The 27,726-nt window shown below is 42.5% G+C and overlaps 1 protein-coding gene across 1 annotated transcript in view; it reads left to right on the forward strand.

Moving 5' to 3' along the window:
- Nucleotides 1-4,022: 4,022 nt before the first annotated feature.
- LOC126284403 (uncharacterized) overlaps nucleotides 4,023-27,726 on the forward strand; it is a 297,854-nt gene continuing 274,150 nt past the window's right edge. The window contains exon 1 of the mRNA XM_049983308.1: nucleotides 4,023-4,104. The gene's annotated coding sequence lies outside the window, so the exon portion shown is untranslated. The remainder of the gene's footprint in view (nucleotides 4,105-27,726) is intronic.

Genomic DNA, 27,726 nt, shown 5'->3' on the forward strand with positions numbered 1-27,726 from the left:
ATTGCAAAAAAGGGAATCACGAAGTATTTCCCTCACGTAAGGAAGCTGAAATAAATAAAAAAGAACATTAAACACTTCTACAAATTACACTACCATATTTAAAGTCTTGCTTCCTCAATTAGACAAGACCGTTCAAGACGCCCCGCCTGCCCATTCACCAAATCACTCCTACAGTGGCCAAAAAGCTGTGTGCCCGAAAAGATTCCTCTTACGAACAGATTGAGAGCAGGAAACCATGTTACGTGTGACCGATCGTACGTCAGTGTTATCTGGACCTAGCGTTTATATCTGAAAGCGCGCACCGCTTTTCTGTACTCTAATATACTTTTACCCAGGTTACGTTGGTAAAGCCTACTCACTACTAGGTTGAACTCCAGTTACCGGCAGAAAAATTTGAAATGTAATCAGACATGTATTCATTCACTGACAAGCATTTGTGGGTTTTACATTCACTTCGCAAATTAATTTTCTCATATGGTTAAGTTCTGAACAGATCTATTTTTTCCTCAAAATTAAAAAAAAGTATTCAGATTCATTTTTACATATTACAATAATAGTTCTACGGAATAGAAGGGGTTGTCAAGGAGAAACATTCTCAGTTTGTTTTCAAATTTTAGTTTGCTGTCTGTCAGAGATTTTATATCAAAGGTAAGTGATGAAACATTTTTGTTGCAGTATTGTGCATCCCTTTTCGTGCCAAAGACAACCTTAATGTGGAGTAATAAATATAATTTTTTGTTCTCGCACTGTAAGTATGTACAACATTGTTCCTTTTGAACAGTAGTGGATAATTTACAACAAACTTTATGAGGGAACAAATATACTGTAAAGCTGAATGGCCATCTCCTTAAAGGGATGTCTATAAGATGATCGCGGATAGCGCCATATATTATCATTACGGCACGTTTATGAGCAATGAAGACTTGCTTGGTTAAAGATGAACTGTTCCAGAACATTACTGCATATGACATTCCTGACTGAAAATATGCAGAGTATGTCAACTAACTGATATGTCACTCCGCAACATTTGCGAATATGCCTAAATTAAATCGCTTTAGGCGTTTAAATGGTTCTTTTTGTAGTTTAAATAATCACAGACATCGACACCTAAGAATTTTGAAGATTCCACCAAGTGGTTGAAATGACTCTAAGCGCTATGGGACTTAACATCTGAGGTCATCAGTTCCCCCTTGAAGTTTCCACCCTATTTAGTATTTCCTCACCATGTGTTACACAAATAATTGGTGTACTACTCCTACATGTGTAGAACTAAACATGTAGTGTGTTTTTAAAATTGAGGGTGAGACCATTCACTTATACAAATGAAACAGATTAACGGATTAGTTCATACCTCCTCCAGAGGCAGGTTAATAGCGCTGCAGACTAATGTGCACCGTGAACTGATCACTGTGAGCATGCAAGACGTGTTGTAGAAACGAGGCTTATGAAACGAATCTAATTCACCCGTTTCAGAATGAGATCTATACAAATAAGCAATTCATGCACACTTCTTTAAGACACGATACTGCGACAGTTATTCATCAGGGTCCTAATTTTGGAGGAAGCTCTGGCTCCTGTTAGAGGACTGGCCTGCTGCTACCTCTAAACGTGGCTGCTGACTAGAAACCCTTGAGCGCGAGGTAGCAAGTTCAGTCGTTACTAAGGCTCAGTTGACAGTGTTGTGTTGTGTTAAAAATTTTGACAGGAAAAATGTTGGCTGATAATGACTCGCTATGTGTATCAATAGTGTGAAAGGAAATGAGTGTCCAGAAGATGCGTATACCAATATTCTACGGGATATTTGTATTACAAATTCACAAAACGGACATCACCAGCAGTCAATAAATGTTCGAAACATGTAATTAACTTGCACCATTACCACAAAATGAATAATGGCACGCCACGGTAATCAAAAATGTTCGCACCATCATGATGGAAGACGAATTCCTTGCAGGCTACAAACCGTGCAGGACTTTCAGCTAGGTATCCGCTCTTAAAGAATGCCTATAGAAACATATTGGTGTAACAGGCTGATAACTAATGGAATGTTGATGGTATGCAACCTAATATGAAACTCTCTGTCCTGGAGCTTGTTTTGAAACTAGCTATGCTTTAAAGTAACTCATAGCTGCAGATCGTACGAAAATATGGTTTATAGGCACGGAAGAAAATGAAAATGCGGTGGCTACATTTTTCTAATGGCCTCAAGAGGTCTGATTTGCAATGTCACACACTTTTCAGGTGAGATAGTTTGCTCTAAAGGAGTATGATTTTTACACGCAGATCAGGAATCAAGCAACAACAAGTTATTTTGATCAGCCATTGGTCAAAAGCGGTGCTTATATAATGATAGCAGTTCACTTATGCCCTTTCTCCCGCTCTTGCGCGCCGTGAAGTAAATATGCCGTTCTGGCCTTGCAAGATCACGCACATGAGAAAGAATCGTAGGGGGCAGAGAACCTCTAACTTCTCACAGGATTTAAATAACTTCCCAGCCAATTTATCATTGACAGTAACAGTCGGTATAACTGTAAATGAACGCGTTAAGGCGTCGATTTTAGTTCATCCTAATGCAGCCCTCTCGCTAGCTCTAATTTCCAGGATTCCTTTCAAATGTATTTTCTCTTCAAATCCAGATTGGTAAAAAAAATCTTACTGAACGACGGAATAAGTTTGCTTATTTCATCTTCAAATGCCACATTTTACTGTACATAGTCAGGTTGACACTTAGTTTGAAATTTCGTTGTCCTACTTCTTCCAAGTCTGTAGCACTGTTTGATGTTATGCAACCATCGACCGGTTCCCTTGAAATCACTATAGTCTACATCGGGCACAGTTTGATGTATATAACATAGAATTGCACTATCATGCACATCCTGTAAATTGCATCAGCTGCCGGCCGCGGTGGTATAGCGGTTCTAGGCCCTCAGTCCGGAACCGCGCGACTGCTACGGTCGCAGGTTCGAATCCTGCCTCGATCATGGATGTGTGTGATGTCCTTAGGTTAGTTGGGTTTAAGTAGTTCTCAGTTCTAGGGGACTGATGACCACAGATGTTAAGTCCCATAGTGCTCAGAGCCATTTGAACCATTTTGTAAATTGCATCGACCGACCTTCAAACGTACAAACACCAGTTCTTGTAACAAATACGACTTGTTCTCTCTTGAATACCTGTAGTTTTTCGTTTGCACTACTCGGTCATAGTGCTGCGGATTTATTCGAAATCTGTTCACAATTATTTTTATTACGCATGGGATGACAATGTAATTATGTTTAATACACGGTCAATGGACATCCATTGCCATTTACTACTTTTCACTGGAGATTGGATCTGCAGCTCCCTGTGCGACAAAGAACAACTTAGCTCTACACCTGCTTCAATATAATATTTACTCGTTAAGCACACATCTTTATCATTTTACTCCTTATGTTCATTGTCCGCACAGTCTACCGTATACATAACACATTCAACTGATTCAATTTGCCAGTATTTCGTCTACAACTTCTTTCTCACTTTGTGAAATTCCTTGGGTTCCTTTCTGACCAAATTCCGTCTTCGGCAACTCTTGCGTAAACATAATGGAATGTTTGCTTTGTTTACCGTTGTCATTGCTCTGCTTTGTATTAACACCACTAACACAGTAGCACAGTTGTTAGTTACTCGTCGACTAAGCAGGTCAACGACACTCCGTAGGCTAGTGCTGTGCTCGCCATTGGATACCTCCAGTACTGCTCCCTGTTGCCTTTAGCAGCCAATATTGTTGTTGCATAGCAGACCAATATTTGGGTCGTCGAATGCCGTAAGCATCACTGGACTTTTAAGACATCGCACTCGAGGGATTCCTCGTGAGAAGGCAGTGAGTGAGAGCCCTGCCGCCTCGTACCTTGCCGCTGGCTGGAGATGACCCGCTCTGCTCTCCACGCCCCCATTGCGTGGCGTGCCGCGGCCCGATGCACGCTCTCCCCACACACGCACGGAAGCGCGTAGCGCGGCGCCGCAGGGCACAGCACAGTGCCGTGGAAGACGCCGACGGCAGCGCCGACAGCCGCAGCCTCGCCAGCAGCTGCCGACTACACAACCAGGAGGGACGACAGCGATTCCAAGGTCAGTATGTTCCTAAAACAACATCTCCATCTCCATACATACTCCACAAGCCAACACACTGCCTCTGGCGGAGGGCTTGTTCTACCGCTGCTGTGCTGAAAGCGGTGTAAATGACCCTTGACCTGAAATAAGAAATAGCAGCGACTGCATTATTAAGAAGTATGATATAATGTTCCTTCAGGCATGCATGCGTGTCAAAGGAACATCGCCTCGTATTTCTTAATAACACAGGCGCTCCTAATCCGTGCTTATTAGCCAATACCTGGCCCTCAACTATCAGTAAATATACTCTTCCTGGTCGGGAATATACTAAACGTGAGACTGCAAGTTGTAACACATGGAAGATGACATATGAAAGTTTGAGTGTGTCCGTAGTTTATGCACGGCTATCCGTAGCCGCGCGGGATTAGCCGAGCGGTCTAGGGCGCTGCAGTCACAGACTGTGCGGTTGGTCCCGGCGGAGGTTCGAGTCCTCCCTCGGGCATGAGTGTGTGTGTTTGTGCTTAGGATAATTTAGGTTAAGTAGTGTGTAAGCTTAGGGACTGATGACCTTAGCAGTTAAGTCCCATAAGATTTCACACACATTTGAACATCTTTTGGCTGTCCGAAGCGATGAAGACCACCGCTCGCGTAAAACGAGAAATCAAGTTTCGAGCCCCAGCCTGGCACAAATTTCCACTGTCGTCATTCCAATACACAGCCGACGGTGGTTCACATTTACAATTGCGAAAACATTTCCTGTGATTCTTGACACCTGAAGTGGGCTGTGCATGGCAGCTTCTCAGGCCCATCTCAGCCTACACCGTAGCACGATTCTGTAAACGTCTCTATATCACCGCCTCAGTATTTTTCCCAGCTCTGTACTTGGCTACCGTTTTAGCCTGCAGCCGTTAGCGCTTCGGACTAGACAGCAGGAAAAACCACTACGAGTTGTCAGGCATCTTACGCACTCTCGATTATATTCGTTCCCTACCCTACTCTACATGAAAAATGAAAAAAAAGAACTCTTTTTGTACTTCCTTACGAGCGGATGTTTCCTCTCTCATATTCCCGCGGTCCTTATCCGAAATTTACTTTGATTAGAATTATCCCGCAGTCAATCGCAAATGCCAGTTCTCTAAAGTTTTTTAACGGTCGTTTGCGAAAAGAACATTTTCTCTTCATGTGTCCTGGAAAGTCGCTTAATCGGACTAATTGTTGTCATAAGTCATTCGGATAATCAAAAATCTGGATAACTGAATTCGTGAAGAAAAGCGATTTTTGTATTATTAGTTCTACAAAGATAATCTGTGTCGCCTACCTGTGGTTATCTTTTAGGTAAGTTGTCATATGGTTATCTTTCTAGCGGTAATACATAATGTTTGGTGTCTATTTAAAACAAGAAAAAAGAATAAACTTACTAAAACTAAAAAAATTTATTTTCTTAAAATTACTAAAATACTGCAACCTTATTCATGAAAAACCGAACGTAACTCACGTAGGACAGTCACTGCAGTCAAATTTTCCTTAAAATATTCGGCAATGATCATTTGACGTAAACAATTTTTCCTCTTTATTACTGCTACATAAATATTCGTTTTAATTGTAATAAACTCGTTGTGTCTTTTTCGAACCATTTAAAGCCGTTTCCAGGGCTTGAAATGGTTCCGCATGAGATGGTCCTACATCATTTCCTGCATCTACATTTTCTTCTGTTTCATCTTCTTGCATTTACTCGCGTTCGCTTGCCACGCGGGATGCAGGCGCATAGTGCACAGACTAGAAAATACTGACGTCTTGGTCGGGGTTGACAATCCTAATGATCGGGAATCCGTATAATTGAGATCCGGATAATCGAATCTTACTGTGTTCCCACTTCATTTCACATAGCTTTTCTGTGTACTCGCACGTTGTTCGAATTTACCAGTCAAAAGTCTATCATCACTCCTGAACTGGTTTGATCCTTCATTTAATCCGATATGGTGGAGATTCGAAACACTGGAGCAGTATTCAAGAATAGGTCACACAAGTGTACGCTGTCTCTTTTGCACATAAACGACACTTTACTAGAATCCTCCCAACAAACAGAAATCGGTGATTCGATTTCTGGAAAACTTTGCGCGTTCGATTCATCTCTTGTCGCTCTTCAAAGTTACAACTAGAAATTTAACAAAAGCAATACCGACGCATTTTCAGTACACAATAAAGGGGGATGGGTGCGGAGCGGGGGCTTATTTTGTGCCCACGGTAGAGAATTTTAAAATGACTAACTTCTTCAATTGTTCTTATCTTTTATTCCCGAAATATTTTTCAAATCGGTCATGATGTATAAGTATGGTCCTGAAACTGAGAATATGTTTTAACACAGTCTTAGCAGTATCAACACATTTTCATAATTTCTACAGAGAATGAGAGGTACTTCATGACCACTATCAAAAATATCTTTTACAGTCGTTAAGTTTTACTCACAATATACTACTGTAGGACGTGTAAACAGGGACCCGAACCTTAAAACGTGTAAATAGCATTTGCTGCGGAAAGTCACAATCACTACCAAACCTTCAGTTTTTCATTACGTTTTACTGCAAAATTCAAAATAATTACAGGCCCTGGTGTAAGAAATGATTAAAAACAATAAATAAATTTTGAAAATTTTAATATATAATGTAGAAGACTGGATTACAATGTTCTCAAAAGGTATTACACCCAGTTGGTATTGCGATGGTTAATCGACGTGACTGTGCAGGAGCACAGCGCTCAGTCTGTATTTCAACATTATAGAATGTTTTACTTGCTCATTTGCTTTTTAATTATCCAGCTTTACTTATAGCATAGTTTTATCACACAAAGTATAAATTGTGTCCAAGTCCTCCGAAGGTGACTCAACAACGTCACTTTCCCGTACACTGCAGCGACGTCAGCACACCACTGCAGATTGTTGCGCACTCTATCTGTCGTACTGTCCTGCGACAGTTCTCTGTGGTACTCGCGGCGATACCTTTGTCCCTGACGAACACTCGCCGACCAGAACGCTGTACTGTGCCCTATTAATCACATATCTAGCGATCTGATCCATGTGTTCAGCCCTTTTGGACCTTCGTTATCAGTATCCAGTGGGCCACTGTGTCACACGCTTTCCAAAAATCTGGGAATAGGGCCTACCTGTTGTCGTTCATCCACGGCTCGCAGAATATCGCTTGAGAACACGGCAGTCAGAGTGTCGGGTGAGTGACGCCTAATTGCTTTACGCCAGATGGGAATTCGTTGCAGTCTCTAGAGTGAATGCAGAACTTGTACCAATCATTTCCTAGAAGCACTTGTCTACTAGTGCTTGATACTATTCTGAACGAAGCGGCCTATGCCCGGAAATCCGAGGGACAGGGTCCGTCCACGAGCTTGGAGATATTGGACCTGACTTCTATTAATGTTGATGAATTGGTGATGGTCTGGGACGACATTGCTATTTTGAGGGCCGAATCGTTTATGCAGGATAGCCGGAGTTTTCTAACTACCCTTTCGCGAAGATCGTTCGTAACTCTCGCCTGTAACGAGAACCTGAAAAGCAATACTAACAACATTAACGGGGTATCTCAAACGGGACTGCATACATTCTGCTCGGGTGGCTGATTAGCTTGAAAGCCAGAATACATTTTAGTGGTGTGTTTTTTGAGCTCTTTGAGTCAACCGACAGACCTTGTAGGCAGTACGAGGCGTTTTCGTGCCCTCTGGGACAGAGGGATGTACTTTAGGAATCGGTAGTGATTGGCCATCAGTGATAAGTGAGGAAAAATCTCCAATCTTTCCTGACACGGAGGACACAAGTACATGCCAGTGTGCGGACGTAGGAATCAGCTTATCTCTTATCAAGCCAGTGTTACAGTTCATTGCGAGTACATATACCCTGGAGCAAGAGACCACGTGGCACCATCTTGAACCATCAGGTAGTTGGAGGTGTAGAAAGAATAAGGTGTAATTGGAGAAGTTAATCAAAAGACAGATAATTAAGTTTTACTTCAATAAAAGATTGAAGTGAAGAGGTGTTGTGTTTGTTCTTCTCATTTCTGAAATGAGAATGTTACTCCGTCTCTTTTCGGGAAGGTTGTATCGGCGTGAGGGACTAGAAACCAGTTTGTGTAGGTTTTGTGACTGCCACTCAAGTTTTCCAACCCGTTGACATAACTGAGAGATTTATGACAGTAATTGGATTGGCACAGGCACTGACTATCGGTAGGCGAGTAATGATAATTATAACCCTTCGACACGGGTCAAAACGAGGCTTTTGATCCTTATTTACAGTGGTTCGCTTGGCGAAGCGAGCTGGGAAACGGCCCAGACTGGTAAAACCGTTGTGTTTGCACCGGAATACCAGGTAGCGGAGGCACTTACAGCGTACACTCCAGTCCTTTTAACACACTGCACAGCTGCATGCACCTTAAATTATGTCCCCCTATAGAACAAGAATAGAAACATCACATATAAAGTATCACATGTTGCCTGCTCGTTAAACTTCCCTTCTAGTGTCCGCAAAACTTACTTCCCCAGTGGTGTCCCTACTCTCCACAGCTGTGTATATTGATTCGTCGTCTACTGTTTTAGTCGTATATGATAATGCACACTTTTTGTATGCATCCACAACGCCTAATTTTCATGTATTTTCCTCATCTGCAAAATTATCTCTCCTCCAGCAGTCATCAAACAGTGTCTTTGCCGTGCACCATGTCATTTCTACGCTGGCCAGTCCCATAAATGTGACCAAATGTCAAAAGCCCGAATAACCACCATTGCAGAGCTGCCCACGGTGAAACGTGCATAAAGAGAGTCATTGAGGTTCTGGAAGGTACGGATAGCGATGTAAAGTTACACCAAATCCAGTGTTGCAGTAAGCTGCGCTAGTTTCCCTTGTTCCGAACAGCCCGATCGATGGTAGTGCCACAGATTCACGACGGTTTTAGGAGTAAATCCGGTGAATCTGGTGGCCTGGTAAACTCATCCTGGGTCTCTCTGAACCACGCACGTACTCAGTAGCGAGCTATGTGAGATGTTGCATTGCATTGATGGTAGATTATACCGCGATGAAGGAAGAAAATCTTAATGTAGGCGTGAACGTGGTCTCCAAAGATAGAGGCATGCGTGGATTCATCGGTTGTACCTTTCTCAATGACCAGTTCAGGCAGGGAATGCCACGAAAACATTCCACAGGCCATAATGCCCTCTCCTCCGGGCTGGATCCTTCCGACAATTGTAGCAGGCTGTTTGCTTTCAGACGTCATACCCTGCATGTGAGAATGGCGATCTGTCTGATGGAGCACAAAAAAGTGATTCATTTGAAAGGGTCCATTTGCGCTACTGGCGTGCAAATTCCAGCCTTCATGGACCAGACGCCTTCTGCAGAGGCACGTACACAGCATCGTTTTCTGAGCGGACGTTCAGCAGCTAGCTACTGTTTGTAACCACCTGGCTCATCTGGACGCCAGCTGCGGATAATCGCCCCATTTCCGCATTTCAATAACGACTGCATAGTTTTCCGTGTCCCCGAACACGCTTTGTATACCCTCCACTGCCAGCACTACCTCCTGCTGCTGAGAGGTGGCATGAGCCCCCTCTCATATTTCTATCTTACTCTGAGTATTTCGATTTTCAATTGCACGAGGTGAAAAGTCGCTATTCCTTCACACGCGGACTTCCCATGCAGCGTCTCTCGTCACCCGGGTGGTCCGGTGACAGGCGGGTTCTGCTGAACTTGATAGGGTTAAGCTGACGGGTGTGAGGGACCCGAATGGATGCTTTCCAGACGCCGACATTGTCATAAGAGCTAGGGCGATACGCCCTCAGGGGCCTGACGGAGCGGCTTGGCTGGAGATTCCATTACTTCGCAGAAACTTAGTGGAAACACTTTCTGGCGGGCTACCAGAGAAGCGTGGGAACGACTTGTGTTCCCAGGTAGTCTTGGCGCGCAAATTACGGCTTGGCTTGCTTAGGGGATGGCTCCGTGACGTAGCAAAGCCGGCGCAGAAATTGGCGGCAAGTATCTCCATTTATGGAATAGTAGTGCGTCAGCAGTAGAGTGGAACTTTCCTCCGGTTTTAGAGTTTATGATTGGAACGTTTAACCGTGACCACTGTCGTGGGGGCGGGAACGTTCTGTGCTCAGCTTGTAAGGGTGCTCTTGAGAGAGTCGGCTCTCGCCTTTCGGTCGGAGTAGGTTACAAGACGGAGCTCTCGCTGCTCTGGACAGCCTGCCTTCCGTTGGCTGTCTAATAGACTTTCATTTAATTGTAACTTTTCGAGCACAGTTTGCCATTGCGCGTTCTGCGTACAAGTGGCCTATCTTGTCCGTCTTGAGTAGTTTTGGCTATAGTTGACTGTATCGGAGTTACTGTGTGACTTCGCTCGTTAAAATCAATCACTGTACCGTCAGTGATTGTGTGGCGAGCCTTCTTCGTCTCCCTCAGAGGCGCATTTGTATTGATAGGAAGTTTTTAGTCTGGAACAACCAGACCAGGATAATTTGTTTTGGGCTATACTTGCGGCAGTATCATCACCGCGACTGGACGTCGAAGCAACAACCCGTCGCTTCCGGTACGCCAGATCGTGTCCTTGCATTTAAGAAGACATCTTGGTAATGTATGTCCGCAGCAGCTGTAGATTAGGGAATTTTGCTCTGTGATAATCAGCGCTCAGCAGAGCGCGCCTGTTCCCGTCTTTTCTAATGTGGTTCTGTCTTGGGTGTTCATTGTCTGAGTTCTCACTACGGTTCAGCAATTAATGTTGGGTTGGATTGGTGCTTCTCTTAAGATTTGAGTTGCAAGAAATTGTCTCTGCATGCCACTTGGTCATAAACTTCACAAGCAAGTTTACGGACAACTGCACCTTCAACAGTATTTAATTGAGTATTCGATTTCACGTAATGTAAATGTTTCATGTGTTGTGTTTATTATTTTGCATTTAGTCATAATAAATCAAATTTTTATTTTGGACAGAACTTACATTCTGTAGATCGGTAGAGCAGTCCTTTCATTTCTCACCACGTTAATGAAACTTATTTATCAAATTAATTTCTATCATATTAAATTATTGCAGGAGCCAAACTCTTTTCTACTCCACTTGCTGGGTCGATTAGAGTCATTTCGCGTTTCTTCTTAATCCATGTGTAATAGCAAAAGTCGGAGTTAGAAAAGGGGAGGTTAGAGCATCCTTTCCATATGAAGATTCTAGAGGAATTTAGTGTTAAATACACTGCTAGCCCCGGCACCTCACACTGCCTGTGAATGGTTACTGCACGCTGACGGGCTACATACGACATGTGCTGGTCACCTAAACGTGAGTGGACGGTGTAGTTTCATAACGTTTCAACGCTACAACATAATGGCACATCAGTGTAAACAAGCTAACACCTTGATACTGAAACTGAGTACTGTACTACAGTTCTTTATACAATGAGTAATGTCCACCTAATTTTTTTTCTCTGGTGCAGCGTTATGGGAGGAGATTCACTCGTTCTCCTTAGGTCTACAGATGAGCTGCTTGAATACTGTACCGTAAGTTGCTAAAGTAGCGTTTTACATCGAAAGGCTTGCATCAGGCTAACTGACACACGATGGTCAGTTTAGTGCCAAAAACAACATCCGTTATTTTCTCACAATAGCAAGGGAGATGCATGACGCATACATGTACGGATCTTAATCTTTACTCGGTTCCACTCCATTTCTGTATGTAGTGCCAGATAGCACGGCAGTTGTAGGAAAGTAACCACTTTCTTGCAAGAGTTTCTCAGTGGGTGAACCGGAGAGATTTTGTGTTCCTTAATTAATGTCAGAACTCCGGCTTTTCTTCTATAGGTTCGTAGGATTCCACGGTCAGTGTTATTCTGAGTAAAACGCTTTTGGGTTCTTAACTATGTCATTATAAAACACTAAAGCAACTAAATTTCCGAAGCTACGAACGACTTTGCGGTTAATCTACATGAAGGGGGCAGCAGGAAAGTCGGTCGAAACGTCGGCAAATTAGAAGCTTTGTGTTTTATAATGACTTGCCTACGTACCCAGAATTTTTTATTTGGTTTACTTTTGTTTGTACGTGTTTATATTTTTTTCTCTTCAGTTCTTCACGATATTCCGATGTTTTTGTGTTACAACCGTTGAAGAGATATTGTCACGAAACGACACAGTGCAGTTTGTTTGACAGTACACGTCGTACACTGTCGCTTTGTAACATTTATCACAGTGTACTGTGCACAAGTTCGTCTAAACAAACTATTCACTTCATTAATTCCGATGCTTAATTTTTCGTAAAAAGACTAATGTAGCATGCTCTCTTTGCTAATCTGTTCTTTTGTATGCACCTACCGACTCTTTTATTTTGGTACAAACTAAAATCAAATACCATAAGTAGAATTTTTTTTCTCAGAGTTTCACTGTTAGCTCGGAATTCCAGTCCAGCGCCGGAAACGTTGTGATGCTTTCCAAAGATGGTATTTGGCTCAAAGGGTTCTGAGCACTACGGGACTTAACTTCTGAGGCCATCAGTGCCCTAGAACTTAGAACTACTTAAACCTAACTACCCTAAGGACATCACACACATCCATGCCCGAGGCAGGATTCGAACCTGCGACCGTAGCGGTCGCGCGGTTCCAGACTGAAGCGCCTATAACCGCTCGGCCACCAGCGGCCAAACGTCAGTCCAATAGTATTTACAACATTTTTGTAGTGGTGTGGGAGCAGCATGAATTTCGAAATAAACTTAAACTAACATTAATAGTCATTGAAACGGAATATTAATTAAATGCCTGCATTACAGTGATGCATAACGAAGTATGAATTTCCAAATAAATTTAAACTAACACAAATTATGAACGAAACGGCATATTAAATAAATAACTGCATGCAATTTTTTTGGACAAGAAATAAAATTTTTAAGTGCAGTTTCTCTTATGTGGGATTTTGTAACCACTTCTTGTGCCACTCACCCAGCGCTAAGGCGCCTTCTTGAACAATCTTTTTCTGTCGCACTACACACGATCACACGAAATTTCGAACGAAGTATTGATCAGCTCACATCAGTCTTTTGAACAAGTGCTTCGTAGAAATCGTGTCTGCCTCTGAATTCCGTGTTCCACCGTTTATCGTGACAAATCCGTCTATAATGAAAACCAGAAGTAGAAACCCATCAACAAACCATTTCACAAACCCACCCAGGATCCTCGTTAAAGATTCCCTCCAGTGGAAACGATACTTTAGGAACTAAGTCACAAGGCAAACAACTGAATCACAGTAAGCTCAAATTCCCATAAGTTCTATTTAATTGATTTTAATAAATCCTTCCTACCTCCATGCACCAAAAAATGAGTGTACATAAAATTACAGTTTTAATGCCCTTCAAATTGACCGCTAAATTCTTTGCCACACTCTTATAAAAAGCACAAATGAATACATATTTTACTTAGCATCACGAGATCTCTGACCTCTACGCACTCTCAGTGCCTAAACTTCCCCCTTTTACACACTTAACAGTACCATAATAAAGTAACAAATTACTAATGAATCTCCAAGTTAAACATATAAATTATCCTTCCAAAATTACTACCACTAATTACAAATTAGAGCAGCTGTTTGTTTCTACCCTTTCTCTACATACCCTTAGCAATTTTAAACTTCTCTCGTTTCTACATATGCAGCAGCAACGATCGTATCGTTCTACCGTACCAACGTCAATCAGTCTCACTATAATCATACTCCTCCTTCATATACCAATTCGTACAAACTTCATTACACAGACTATCCCCAACCACAGTATTTACTTCAGCTCTCTCTAAATTTTCGGTTAGTTCTTCCACACATTTCGCCGATTCACTACCCACAGCATGCACAACTTCACTGTTTTCCCCCTCCAAAACATCGAAACTTGCAGCTTCAACAAAATTATACATCAATTCACTGTTAAACACTTTATCTTCCTGAAATAATACATTGATGCCTAAGCCATCATCTACATAAATATTCGTCTCAGCATCCTTATATGCTGATCCACCATTTAAATGACTGCAAAAATTCACACCAGAAACCTTACTTTCCTTTGTCGACCAATTACCTTTACGTGAATCGCACACAACTTTATCCTCCGACGCTACATTACACAAATTTGCTGCTACCTTACCGTACAATTTTGTGACTGCCAGCCTTTCTATATTCCGCTGTGATCGTACAAAAATCGGCACACGCTGCCATTTCTACACACCTTTCATCCAGATTAACCCCCATCCTATTTTACACGAATTCTCACTTTCACACTCTGACAAACGTTTTAGATTCACACATTCGTCAATAAGTTTCGATTCTTCTTCATTTGTGACTACAAACGCCTAAATTCCTTCCTCAGAAGTATCAATACCAGTACCTTTTACATCATTACATAAATTATCATTACTCTGTTCGTTTAAACAGGAATCATCTAGTTGTGCAGATACTTTTTTATCTTCAACTCCTGGCGAGACCATTCCTAAGCCTCCCTTAATAACCTTGACGCTTTCCGCCGAAACACAGTCGCAGCTGGCGAGACCAAAGCTACGCCACCTTCACTAACATCGACGCTTTCCACCGTCTCACAAATACTTGTTACTACAACATCTTCCTTACCGCAATTGCTACTATTTGCTAATACCTCTTCAGAGCTCTCCACACGATTTGCTTTCACAAAATTCGTCTCCTCTTCAACTTCTTTTTGAACCTCTGATTCTTTCCAGTCATCACCATTCACACACTCACTACACATTCACAACTTACATCATTCCCCGCAGATTTATTCCCATTACTTTTACTTAAATCTCTCACAAATCTATTCTTCCGCCATTCGCGCCTGCTTTTATTGAAAGAGCTACCTATATAGCCTTCCTCTTTAACATACACCATATGACATATTTGTTGATTTTCTCCAAAACTATCAACATTTCTACCATCACCATGATCTCCAGTCCTTTTCATCGCCTGTTTAGATTGCCGTCCCCAGACCTGAGATGTAGCCTGCCGAGTTGGCCGAGCGGTTCTAGGCGCTACAGTCTGGAACCGCGCGACCGCTACGACCGCAGGTTCGAACCCTGCCTCGGGCCTGGGTGTGTGTGATGTCCTTACGTTAGTTAGGTTTAAGTAGTTCTACGTTCTAGGCGACTGATAGCCTCAGAAGTTAAGTCCCATAGTGCTCAGAGCCATTTGAACCATTTGAACCTGAGATGTGGCGAACATAAGTTTCCATACCGGTTGTTACACGATTGCACTTCGCACGAAATTCTACCTTCAAATCTGCGTTCTTTACTCGGATCCCGTTCACGGAAGTTATCACTCCTGTTCGTTCTCCGACCATTCTGCTCATTCCGGGTACTACCTCCCTGAGAATTCCTTTGATTTCTCTCACGATTATTATTTTGGGCGATGACTATCTAGCTTTCCATTTTGATAACTACCGCCCGGTTTGCTCTGAGGTTTGAACTTCAAAGCCCTCTCTAATTGTTCTACAAATTCTAGAAATTCGTCCACGGAATCACATGGACTATGGACAGGATCCCACTGCAGATCTTCGGGTAATCGCCTTTTTATCATGATAATTTCCGTCAAGTGTGTAACATTTCACAGATCCGGTATTAGCCCAAAGGATATTTATAACCGCCTTAGCCTGTTGGGAGGCTAACAAATTTAAAACAATTTTTATCTGTTGCATTTGTTTTTTAAATTCATTTTCGCTAGTGTTACAAGACTCTTTTTATCTATAATTTTGCTCACTTCTTTCTTCCCTTCACCTACACAATTGGCAATGTCACTAATTGGTAAATTTATATCGCTTTTATGAGAATCCAGCGCTTTTATACAGTTGCTTACCTTGCCCCCAATTTTCGTCTGCATCTTATCCATTTTTTCCCCAAGATCCATTTCAACGGATTCGATTTTAGATTTTAGAATTACAGGACTCTTTTTATCTATAATTTTGCTCACTTCTTTCTCCCCTTCACCTACACAATTGGCAATGTCACTAATTGGTGAATTTATATCGCTTTTATGAGAATCTTGCGCTTTTATACAGTTGCTTACCTTGCCCCCAATTTTCGTCTGCATCTTATCCATTTTTTCCCCAAGATCCATTTCAACGGATTCGATTTTAGATTTTAGAATTACAGGACTCTTTTTATCTATAATTTTGCTCACTTCTTTCTCCCCTTCACCTACACAATTGGCAATGTCACTAATTGGCAAATTTATATCGCTTTTATGAGAATCTTGCGCTTTTATACAGTTGCTTACCTTGTCCTCAATTTTCGTCTGCATCTTATCCATTTTTTCCCCAAGATCCATTTCAACGGATTCGATTTTAGATTTTAGAATTACAGGATTCTTTTTATCTATAATTTTGCTCACTTCTTTCTCCCCTTCACCTACACGATTGGCAATGTCACTAATTGGTAAATTTTTATCGCTTTTATGAGAATCTTGCGCTTTTATACAGTTGCTTACCTTGCCCCCAATTTTCGTCTGCATCTTATCCATTTTTTCCCCAAGATCCATTTCAACGGATTCGATTTTAGATTTTAGAATTACAGCTTCGTCTGCAATATTCCCCATATTCACACGGACACATTTTAATTTATCATCAATTACGTTTTCAAGTTTATCGATAATGTTTTCCACTTCCTCTTTCTCAGCGGAAGCTATTTCAGTTCGCATTGTACCTATATCAGTCCGAATTGCATCCGTAACTGTTTGAATTGTATTTGCCATTGTATTCATATTATTTCCCAAGCCCTGGGTCATTTACATTATCTGAAACATCATATCTTCCCCACATTGATTCCCCCTGCCTGAATTCCTATTAGTTACACTTTCGCGCTTTGATTTCGGAGTAACCGGCTCACTTCCGTTTTCAGAATTACACATACTAGGTGACCGTTTTGTATCTGCGAGATCTATAAGTGGAGCAGGAATTCAGAAACAAACACTATCTCTCTATTTGCGCAGGCACTTATCTGATCTGAGATGGTTCCCTCTGGCATGGTTAATTCGTCGGTTGTAGTGGAAGACGACATTAATGACTGCCCTGGGGTATTCGGAGACCCTGCCGCCGTAATGCTGGTGGGCTGCGTCCGCCACTGGAGAAGTCGCCCGACGTAACTGTAGCTGCGGCCGGTTACCACGTGTTCCAACCCTCTCCGATACCGCTGTCCGTTAAACGCGTTAACCGCTACTGTTACCTGCACTCGACTTATTTAGACTCTGAGCAGCCATGTAAATTGCCTTTAACTTGATGGATTAGGACCTCTATCGATAGCATGTGTCGGTTGTGAAAATTAATGGGTAATTTCACAACGTCCAGAAACCTACTCGCGAGAAAAACTGATCTCACATTGTGTTTTGTGAGAGGTTCACGCTACAGAAACCTCTACTGGTTTTGCAAAGGCTTTTACATTTCGCATAGTATGCTGAATAACAGAGAGCAAAGGAATTACCACTTTGCAGGGTACAAATCCCGGACGAGCCTCCAATTGGGGGCTTTCAAACAATAATAAATGAAATGAAATGATGTTAGTGTGGCTCTCAACTACGTACCCTCTGACTCAACGTTGGAATACTAAAAGTTTTGGCTGGTTACGTTGTCTAGGGGTTGGGATACGTAGTTGCCAGATTACAAGCCAAATACTGCTGAATCTACAGTATACAAAATGAATACACATATGAATCGAATGGTCGAAGGTTCCTATCACTCGGCAATTTCCAATTAATACAGAAATTTATAAATGAAAAATTGCAATTAAATAAAATCTGTAAGTACTCTTTCAACGACTTTAAATTATGTTGCTGCGGCGCGGTTCTTTCCGTCCCTTTACGACGAACCTGCACCTACCTGTGAACATTGTCTCAGCAGATCATCAGTAGGGAAGCCGAGTGAAACCTACTGTACTTCGACGTGATCCAGGCTGCAACTAAAGTCACTAATCTACGTTTCGGGAGAAAGTTTTCACAAGAAATGCAAGGTTGGAAATTTTGTCCTCATTTAATATATTCTGAAACTTAGGTGAACAAGTATCACTGCCAAGCCCGTACTAGTCTTAACACAGTCACTCACAATCCCTTTCACTCACATTAGCAAGTTTATGGTGTTGCATTTCCCGAAAACGTAATAGCAACAAAAATACTGATTGTTTTTGATTGAGAATGCTCGCCAAATATTAAGTCTGTCGGTACCAAATGCAGTCACAGTTTTTAGCCACCGACCTGCTCAATACGCCACGTGGAATGTATGTCTTTTCTCGTCACAAAATTCACTTAAAAATTCCAAAATTTCTACACGCCCATAGGAATAATTATGCCGTCACTTCACCACACTTTTGATGTATGAAACACTGCTAGATCCGGCAACTTATCGTTTCCATCGGAACTACTGCTACACACGTCCGAACTGTTTCACGGCCAGGGTCCGACTCCTCTCTAGAATACTCTAAGTCTTCTCCACCAGCGGAGAAAGTGCGCGGAGAATATTGCTTTACCATTGGTCAGTTTACTCAATAGCCAACAGCAATACAACATTCTCCCGCGTCAATCCGCGCTTTTCATTAATAACCAATCGCAATATAGTAAACCTAACCGACATAATTATTTAATACGCTGAAGTTTTGTTTATGCATAAAGTTATTTACTATTGTTATTAATATCTGAATTAACTTTCTCTTTACCATAAACTTACTTTACAAATCTGTTCTACAAAAATCCCCTTTGTCAATATCCATACTGCCTCGAAATATTCCCACACTAAATCCTACTACATAATTCGTTAAACAATTATCTTCATATTAACCCTACACCACACTCACGCATCACTCATACTGCTAAAACACATTTATAACATTTTACATCCACCAAAAGACAAAATAACACTTTACGAAAATACTAGAACGGTTTATGAAAAACATTCTATTACTTTAGTGCACTCTTGTGGGCACAATCGAAACTAAAATCACAGTCCCCCTATCCAATATTGTCCTCTATCGGCTGATACATAAACTACGTGCGCGTCCAGTCTCGCGTCACCATCTGTTACTATACAGCTCTGAGACACATTTCCCACTTAACCGCCTCCAAGGCAGGATCGTTATACAGCACTGCGCCTCAATGAGTACGATAGTAGTATTACTTTTGAGAATGCGGTATATTTCTGCAAAACACTTATTGGTGTCGATGTTCCAGCAATTAAATAAAATATAAGTTGAATAACAGGGAAACAATAGATTCCTACTGCCCGTAATTAGTTACGAGCAACAACATAACTCACGAGATATTCGCTTCTAAACGCACACTACGTCTTCACTGTAGAATCGACGGAAATGTCACAAGAGCACAAGTCGGCACTCCGAAGTATTTGTATCCTCTGTGACCATGCGCAAACCGCTCCACACTCTCCAAGTCTCTCTCGCGACTGTTCGTCCATTTCCGTACTGTCCAAGACTCCAGCGTCCTGTCCCGTACTCCCAGCACTCTTCACCCGAACTCGCTTCCATCTCGTCTCCCCATTCACGAGCGCTGTGGTTGGCTACAGTGCTCGAGCCATGTCTACATGCCAACGCACCCACACAAATGTAATGAAACACATTCTTAGTACTTGATTTACATTTAAATAACTTGAAATTATATAAATATTCCTACGGCTGCACCATAAACACGCTCTGACAGACATTATTAGGTACATAAACAAATTAAATAAACATATATCAGAGAGATAGAACAAAAGATATGTCATCAAAATATCCACGGGTGTACTGCCAGTCTACAGAGTCCAACGGGCACAATATTTCGGCGATCATACATGTCGCCATCATCAGGTGAACTGACGGACTGAGCTCCTGTGAACGTGCCGGCACGGAGATCCGTACGCTATCGCTGCTCAGAGGGAACTGGGTTCGGTCGCGGCGGCGGCCGATTTAAATACCCTCCGCCCGCGGAGTGCTCCCTCCGCTGTCCGCGCCCCTCGCCACGGTCGCGCAGTAAAACAGATTGCGACGGCGTCTGAGATGAAGTCGGAGTGATGGCTCTGTCTGCCGTGGTCGTCACAACTATACATTAGCTTGATTTACTCTTAATTAACTCAATCGCTGGTTCCCAAGCCTTGCTAAGATTATAGCCACAGTCACGGTTTATGAGGTCGTCATTGGTGCGAATTTCGATGGCCTCTCTAACAACACTGTCCCAGTATCTCGACATATGTACCAGAATCCTCTTGTGGTCATACTCCATAGCGTGATTTTCCGACAAACAATGTTCAGCGACCGCCGACTTGCTCGGATACATCAGTCGAGTGTGCCTCTGGTGTTAAATCGGCCGCCGCTGCGACCGAACCCAGTTCCTTCTGAGCAGCCATAGCGTACGGATCTCCGTGCCGGCACGTTCACAGGAGCTCAGTCCGTCAGTTCACCTGATGATGGCAACATGTATGATCGCCGAAATATTGTGCCCGTTGGACACTGTAGGCGGGCAGTACACCCGTGGATATTTTGATTATCAAATACGCCGGGAGAAACTCAAGAATCACAAAAGATAGGTCACTAGCCTAATGTGTCTGTGCTTTCTATAACACAGTAAATATTTATAGTATATATCGGATATAAACAAAGACATAGATGAATAAATATATTTATAAGCATGCTGCTACCGTTTTTTCGTGTAACTGTGGAGTACTTACGACCTGACGCCATCGATAGCAATCGGCCACTTTGACCTCCAATAACTCAGGTACTATTCAAGTTACATGCCGGTAATTTAAACCAATTTAGGTTTACACTAATTCTGAAGACACATCGATCGACTAAGTATGATGAAGCGTTTGAATCTAGGAAATTCGATGCTGGGTGTTACTTGTATAATTTACCGTCAGATACTAAAACTAATAAACATGTTGAAAATCTGATCACACCATCAGAATCGCCATGAAAATAATACTAATGTACATGTTTCTTTTTGAGGTATCATGATTCATCTGGCTACTATTAATTTCTATACGAACTATGTAATATCTGTCATTATGGTTTCACAATGTCCGCCATCTTTGGCACACTCGCCATACAAGTGTCTTTCATTGACACAGCGCCACCATGGAATACCCAGCAACGAGGTCGAACTGGACCCCTCTTGCATCGGCAACGTCCGGCACCACGTGGTTGCTGCCGGGTCGCCGGCCAGAGTGGCCGAGCGGTTCTAGGCGCTACAGTCTGGAACCGCGCGACCACTACGGTCGCAGGTTCGAATCGTGTCTAGGGGATGGATATGTGTGATGTCCTTAGGTAATTCCCAGTTTTAGATGACAGATGACCTCAGAAGTGAAGTCCCATAGTTCTCAGAGCCATTTGAACCATTTGCTGCCGGGTCGCGGCTTAGACAAGCGTCCTGTGCGCCTGCCCCGTCCGAACACATAATATTTCCAGGGCGCCATAAATCGCCCGTTACCTCCCATTGGTTTGCCCTCCCCACAATATTTTCTATGTGTTCATTCCAATTTAAGTTGTTAGTGATTGTAATTCCGAGGTATTTAGTTGAGTTTACGGCCCTTAGATTCGATTGATTTGTCGCGTAACAGACGTTTCTTTTTGCACTCACGTGTAAGACCTCACCCTTTTCGTGATTTAAAGTCATGTTCCAAATTTCGCACCACTCAGATATCTTTTCTAAATCGTTTTGATATTTGTATTGCTCTTCTGATGACATTATTAGTCGATAAACGACAGCGCCATCTGCAAAGAACCTAAGACGGCTGTGAGAGTGGCTGCTAAGATTGTCTCAGAATAAGGAACAGCGAAGGGCCTATAACACTACCTTGGAGAAAGCCAGAAATGACTTCTGTTTTACTCGATGACTTTCCGTAAGTTACTATGAACTGTGACCTCTCTAGCAGGAAATCGCAAATCCAGTCACGTAACTCAGCCGATATTCCATAGGCATGCAATTTCACTGCAAGCCATTTGTGTGGTACAGTGTCAGAAACTACCGGAAACCGTAAATACGGAATCGATCTGAAGTACGAGTTGGCTTACGCTAAATTGAATGCTCCAGAGAGCCACCATTCTTTTTGTAACAAAGACATCCAAGAAAGGAAGACAACCACCTTTCTCTACCTCCATGAAGGATCGAATGTAGTGCAAGATCTCCGTCACTTTACCTTCTGCATGAGGCCACTGTATGGAAGTATAGTCCACACAGGGATAAAACATACACTATGCCATCAAATCTGGACACCTGGCTGAAAAGTTACAAGTCAGTGGCACCTTCCATCGGTAATGCTGGAATTCAATATGGTATTATCCTACCGTTAGCCGTGATGACAGCTTCCAGTCTCACAGGCATGCATTCAGTCAGTTGCTGGAAGGTTTCTTGGGGAATGGCAGCCCATTCTTCACGGAGTGCTGTGCTGAAGAGAAGTATCGACGTCAGTCGGTGAGGTGTGGCACGAAGTCGGCGTTCCAAAGCATCCCAAAGGTGTTATGTAGGATTTTGGTCATGATTCTGTGCAGGCCAGTCCATTACAGGGATGTAATTGTCGTGTAACCACTCCGCCACAGGCCGTACATTATGAACAGGTGCCCGATCGTGTTGAAAGATGCAGTCGCCATCCCGGAATTGCTCTTCAACAGCGGGAAGCAAGAAGTTGCTTAAAACATCAGTGTAGGCCTGTGCTGCGATAGTGCCACGCAAAACAAGGGGTGCAAGCCCCCTCGATTAAGACCACACCATAACACGACCGCCTACGAATTTTACTGTTGGCACTACACACGCTGGTAGATGACGTTCACCGGGCATTCACCATACACACACCCTGCCATCGGATTGCCACACAGTCGTCCAACGTTTACGCTCCTTACACCAAGTGAGGCGTCGTTTGGTATTGACCGGCGTGAAGTGTGGCTTATGAGCAGCCGCTTGACCAGGATATCCAAGTTTTTTCACCTCCCGTCTAACTGTCATAGTACTTGCAGTGGATCCTAATGCAGTTTGGAATTCCTGTGTGATGGTCTTTATAGATGTGTGCCTATTACACATTATGACCCTCTTCAACTGACGGCAGTCTCTGTCAGACAATTCGACCAGAACACTTTTGCGTGGTACGTCTCACTTAGCATTTTCACATCCGAAACAGTGGACCTCGGGATGTTTAGACGTGTAGAGATCTCCCGTGCAGACGTGTGACCCAATCACCTGACCACGTTCGAAGTCTGTGAGTTCCACAGAGCGCCCCATTCTGCTCTCTCACGATGTCTAATGACTACTGCGGTTGCTGATATGGAGTGCTCGCAGTAGGTGGCAGTACGCTGCACCTAATATGAAAAACGTATGTGTCCGGATACTTTTGATTACCTAGTTGATTGAATGGCAGCTGATTCAAGCGCCCTCTTCTCGCTGTATAGGGCAGAACGGTGCAAGCCCCTGTCAGTCTTCAATGACTTACCTGAAGATGACTGGCAGATGCCCAGTCTAAACGACGACCGACTAAAGCCTGAAATTTGTTCGAACATTCAATTCGCAGTGAAAATTTTAAAATTCACGTCAGAGGCCCTTACGGAGAGGATATGGTTTCCTTTGTTCGAAGTTTGGACAAGCTACGTGGCAAGGGAGCGAAACTATTAAGTTATTTAACATGTTTATTGAAAATTCGGGACCACTGTATAATGCCAAAATTTTGCAGTGTGGCGCATTTTATCAAGATCGCCGCTACACGGTAGTTTACCGAGAAGGCTAGTAAGACTATAGTCAAAGAGAGGGTTTGTTATACAAGACGAAGTGTTGTAACAGTTATATCTAAAGGTTTCAGCACATCTCTCTCCCCTATCATGGGATTAGGGTGTTGCAGTAATTTCGACCAAGTTTGACTGGATATGAAAGCTTTCGTCTGATGTCAAAATTTGATCATCTGTTGGCACAGCTGTCGTCGCCTCAACAGATAACTGCAGGATGTTTCGTTATCAATTTCAAGGAGAAAATTTTTGACGAAGCGAAGCTGTAGTAAGCAAGGGATTCAATTTTGCACCTACACCTACAGCGCTGCCTTCGGATGCTGCGGAAAAGAAGTGAAACTAGCCGGGGTCTGTTGATGGCTCCTCCTAGACGTAATAACGTAAACGCTGGAGAAGTGCTTGCACTACGAAATCTACGAGAGGACACTAATCTAGAACTACATACAAATGTAATGCAACCGTTTTGCTATCTCGTAGTGTGTATGACGATATGATGTATGGTCTACTAAGCGACACTACCTATAGGAGGGGCCGGTCGGAGTGGCCGAGCGGTTCTAGGCGCTACAGTCCGGAACCGCGCGACCGCTACGGTCGCAGGTTCGAATCCTGCCTCGGGCATGGATGTGTGTGATGTCCTTAGGTTAGTTATGTTTAAGTAGTTCTAAGTCTAGGGGACTGATGACCACTGTAGTTAAGTCCCATAGTGCTCAGAGCCATTTGAACCTATAGGAGGATCGATTACGATCCTACAGGACGCGTGCAACAGGAAACGTCTGCACTATTAAATTACTCCTACTGACCTTAAGAGATCATCAAGACCGCATGGCTCTGTGCCACCAAATCCGTATGGAATGTTTTCCATTAAGTCCAATAGTGAACAACATTGGAGCGCCTAGATATGATGTTTTAAAACATCTCGCTTCCTTGTTAAAACCATTGGTGGGAAAAAGCCCACATCACATCCGCAACTTAGCTGACTTTATCAATAGAGAGAGTGAGGTCTCTGTCTAAGCAGTTCTGACCGTTTGGTTAGTTTTGATGTGATGATGTGAGTTTTTACGAGGGAACCCCCCCCCCCCCCCTCCCGTCTCGCACATTCTTTCGCACTAATTGGCAAAAAGTGTCAGGCGGACATCACTACTTTGTTTTTGCGTGCTCTTTTCTCCATATATTTTATGTTCACACAAGAATATTGGGACAGACTGACGGCGCTGCCATGGGCAGCCATCTGTCTCCCTTGGTGGCCATATTTTTTATAGGGATTTCGAGGAGAGCACGCTTGAATCACCTGGCCTTAAATCTACTACATTTAGGAAGTTATGTGTATGATAGTTTCATAGTGTGGCCTCCATTCATAGCACCTTTCGGTTCACCTCATGGTTGTCATGAGGACGCAGAAGATAATGAAAAGCACTGCATTAAAGATACATAACGCGTATCCGCAGTACATGTGAGCTGTATTCGAAAAAGAATCATGATGATCTCTCCATTGGCAATAGGTTCCAGAATAGTTCCCCATTCGGATCTGCGGAAGGGACTGGAGAGGCAGTGGTGGCGGTGCTGTTCAATATGTACATTGAAGAAGCAGTGATGGAAATAAAATGAAAGTTTCAAGAACGGGCTTAAAATTCAGGTGAAAGAAGATCCATGATTCTATTCGCTGATGACATTGCTATCCTCAGTGAAAGTGAAGGTGAATTACATGATTTTCTGAACGATATGATCAGACTAATGAGCACAGAATAAGGATTGAGATAAATCAAGGAAAGGTGGAAGTTATGGGAAGTAGCAGAAATGAAAACAAACAGAAACTTAACATCAGGATGATGATAACGAAGAAGACGATGTTAAGGAATTCTGCTACTTAGGCAGCAAAATAACCAATGACGGACTAACCAAGCAGACTACCACTGGGAAAAAGGGCATTCCTGGCTAAGAGAAGTCTATTAATATGAAGCATAGGCCTTAATTTGAGGAAGTAATTTCTGAGAATGTACTTTTGGATCACAGCATAGTGAAACATGGACTGTGGGAAAACCTGAACAGAAGAAAATCGCACACAGCGTTTGAGATGTGGTGCAACAGATGTATATTGAAAATTAGGTTGACTGATAAAGTAAGGAATGAGGAATATCTGTGCAGTATCGAAGAGGAAAGGAGTATGTGGAAAACCCCGACAGGATGATAGGACAGCTGTTAAGACACAAGGGAATGACTACCATGGTATCAGAGGGAACTGTAGAGCGCAGTAACTGTAGAAAAAGACAGAGACTGGAATACATTGAGCAAAAAATTGAGGACGTAGGTTGCAAGTGCTATTCTGAGACGAAGACAATGGCACACAAGAAGAATTCGTAGCGGGCTGCATGAAACCGATGAGAAGACTAACGACACAAAAAACGCAAAGAAGATTATACGACGACCGGCTGCAAGCTTCAAATTTGCTTTCACTTCAGTTCCCGGGAAAATTAAAAAGTAAATTACAATTTACACATTAACATTTAATTTTCACCATCTTGTTACGTGTAGCATTATTTAAAAAGTAAATCCATTCAAGCTAAAACTCTCCATGAATTTCAGAAATTTCGTCGACAGTACCTGTCAGAATTCGCCTTTAGATTACATATCGTTGTTCATTTAATTTACACCACTAATGTCATAGAGTTAGTTTATCTTTTGTTACTACGCTTAAGATAAATAAGTGGTAAATCACACACGAATTACAGATTACAAGAAGACGTTACTTAAGTTCCTTTCGCATTCCACAAACAAGGGACCATGGCAAAGAAAAATATAATCCTCAGTTTCTCTTTATATTTTGATGGGATGAGTAACAAAAATTACTGAGACGATCGAGATGGTCAAATTGCAGAATATAACAAAATGGTGATATTATAGGTAATATTTTCAGCCAGTAGCGTCTTACAAGACAGAAATAATGCAAATGGTTATTTTTATTCAATACTGAAGATCAAAGAAACAAAGCAAGATACGAGGGTGTCCTGAAAAGTAATGCTTCCGAATTTTGAATGTGAAAACTTCCAGAGCTTTTTTAACAAAAGAAATTTTATTAAAATCCTACATCTCTTCATGTCTACATATTTATTTCTCAATATGGTTAACCTGGTGGCGATCACATTTCCCGCAGCGAGAGACAAAAAAAAATCATATGTGTGTGAAATCTTATGGGACTTAACTGCTAAGGTCATCAAGCTTACACACTACTTAACCTAAATTATCCTAAGGACAAACGCACACACCCATGCCCGAGGGAGGACTCGAACCTCCGCCGGGAACAGCCGCACAGTCCATGACTGAAGCGCCTTAGACCGCTCGAGCGAGAGATTGTAAAATATTTGCTTTTGTTGACGGAGCCTCATCTCTGCTTGCACAGGTTCGTCAGTATCAAAGTGAAGTTCTCGGAGGTGTTCCTTACGTTTTGGGAACAAATGAATATCGGATGGGACCATGTCAAGACGTGTGTGTAGGATGACTGGTGACACTGAAATCAAGGTGTCGAGACGTTGCAGACGTAGCAGTGCTCGTTTGTGGCATGGTGTTCTAATGCTCAAGGAGAAGGTGCTCTTCAAATTTCGAAACTCGTCTACAGCACGCTGTTTCTCATACACCGACGTATTTAGGTTACACGCTGCCATGTTCCACACTAAAGTTCAGTGTCCTCTGGCGGCAGAGAGCTGCAAATATAGAGAATGAGAAACAAATATTTAGAATTATAGATACTTTTATTTAAAAACCCTTAAGAGTTTTCACCTAAAATATTCGGAGGCGTTACTTTTCAGCACGACTTCGTATTTTGACAACGGAAGCGATATAATGCGAAATTAGATTTTCCTCAAGCTTCAAGAAAAGAGCTGTTTCGAGATCAATGATAATGAC

This window comes from Schistocerca gregaria, chromosome 8, assembly GCF_023897955.1.
Source record: "Schistocerca gregaria isolate iqSchGreg1 chromosome 8, iqSchGreg1.2, whole genome shotgun sequence".
NCBI classification, from domain to species: domain Eukaryota; kingdom Metazoa; phylum Arthropoda; class Insecta; order Orthoptera; family Acrididae; genus Schistocerca; species Schistocerca gregaria.